The sequence below is a fragment of the Dipodomys ordii genome, unplaced genomic scaffold (genome assembly GCF_000151885.1).
Source record: "Dipodomys ordii isolate 6190 unplaced genomic scaffold, Dord_2.0 Scaffold50, whole genome shotgun sequence".
NCBI classification, from domain to species: domain Eukaryota; kingdom Metazoa; phylum Chordata; class Mammalia; order Rodentia; family Heteromyidae; genus Dipodomys; species Dipodomys ordii.
In genome coordinates this window covers 3,171,932-3,174,064 of record NW_012267266.1, presented here as the reverse complement: position 1 = coordinate 3,174,064, position 2,133 = coordinate 3,171,932, and positions in this window count along the sequence as shown.

Here is a 2,133-nt window from a genome sequence, read left to right as displayed (position 1 = left end):
TCCTTTTGAAATTTGGATCATATGAATGGAATGTATTTACATTTTTTTAGTATAAAATTACATTGTCCAAGAAACTAATAATATGGTTGGAGCAGCCAGGAAACAAGTTTTAAATTAAATGTTTCCAACTGTTATAAAAGAGGAAGATAAGTTTGGTGGCAGTGAGGCATAACTCCACCCATAAAGCTAATTAGTAGTTTTATTTATTTATTTATTTTTATTTTTGGAGGGACTGCATGTAGCCCAACCTCCAAGTGACAATCAGTACTCCTACTTCAGCCTCCTGAGTGCTGTGAACTACCATACCTGGCTTAATTAGAAGGTATAGAGGAATATAAGGTTATAGTATATTTACCTGACTGATGCGTTTTCTCCACTTTCCATAACACCATAATACTAATGTGATATAGTGATAAAGGCATGTGTTTTGAGATCAGACAGAAATAAAATCAAAGTTCAGTTTTTTCATTTAATGGCCTCATAATCTTAGACAAAGTATTTAGACTTTTTGAAGTTTCAGCTCTCTATAATTGAAACGAGAATAGATTATAAAGCTTTAATAACATAATACTTAAGTACATTTTCTGGTTTACTTCTTTCCTTATATAGATGGACTGAACTGTGATGGATTGGCACATAGAAATTAAATATCTTGAGAGAATGCAGGTTGCATGTAGTTAAAGTCCCTGTATCTACAATTTACTTTGTCAGTTTCCTATTATGAGAAATTAAGTCTCTTATTAGCTAAGCTACAGAGTTCTCTCTTTTTCTTTTCCTTCTCTGAATAAAAGATGGCCAAAAATAAGTGTATGCTTTGAAACAAATAAATATACCATTACAGGGTGGGGATATAGCTCAATGGGAGAGTGCTTACCTAGAATGCATGAGGTCCTGAGTGGGATCCAGAGAAGAGTTACCCCCAAAAAAAGGCAAATGTACCATAATAAATAATCCAGCCTGTTCTGTAGGAAGATAATTTATTTGAATGCTATTTTTTCACAACAATAAATAAAATTTTCAGTGTTTCAACTAAAAAACATCAGCTCATTTGCTCAGTTAGCACTCTACAACTTAAGCTATGCCTCCAGAATGGCTTTTTCTCTAATTATTTTGCAGATGGAGTTTTTTTGGGTTTTTTTGTTCGTTTTTTGACCAGTCCTTGGGCTTGAACTCAGGGCCTTGGCACTGTCCCTGACTGAGCTTCTTTTACTCAAGGCTAGCATTCTACCACTTGAGCCACAGCACCACTTCTGGTTTTTTTCTGTTTATATGGTACTGAGGAATCAAACCCAGGGCTTCATGTGTGCTAGGCAAGCACTCTACCAGTAAGCTACATTCCCAGCCCACAGATGGAGTTTTAAGGACTTTTTTCTCAGGCTGGCTTTGAATTACGATCCTCCAGATTTTAACTCCTGAGTAAGTATGATTATAGATGTAAGCCCCAAAAATACTATCTTATGTCAAAATCCTGTTAACACAATAAATCACATCACATTGAAACTTACTAATATTTCATATTGAAAACAGTATGATTTTGTGCATTCACCATATACTACTTGATATGGTGGTGATTTCTTTCTTTTTTTTTGTTGGATGTGGGGCCTGAACTCTGGGCCTGGGTGTAGTTCCTCAGCTCTTCAGCTCAAGGCTAATGCTCTACCACTTGAGCCACAGACCTACTTCCGGCTTTTTTTTTTTTTTTGCTTATGTTGTGCTGAGGAATAGAATCCAGGGCCTCCTACAGGCACTCTACCACTGAGCTACCTTCCCAGCCCTATTTCTTTCTTTCTTTCTTTCTTTTTTGGTCGGTCGTGGGGCTTGAACTCTGGGCCTGGGATTTTTCCTTGTGCTCTTCAGCTCAAGGTTTTCTAGTGGTTTATTGGAGATAAGAGTCTCACAGAGTATCCTGCCCAGGCCAGCTTTGAACTTTGATAATCAGATCTCAGCCTCCTAAGTAGCTAGGATTATACCAGCACCTGGCCCCAGTCTATTTCTTTCTTTCTTTTTTTTGTCAGTCGTGGGGCTTGAACTCTGAGCCTGGGCGCTGTCCCTCAGCTCTTCAGCTCAAGGCTAGCGCTCTACCACTTGAGCTACAGCGCCACTTCCGGTTTTCTGGTGGTTTATTGGAGATAG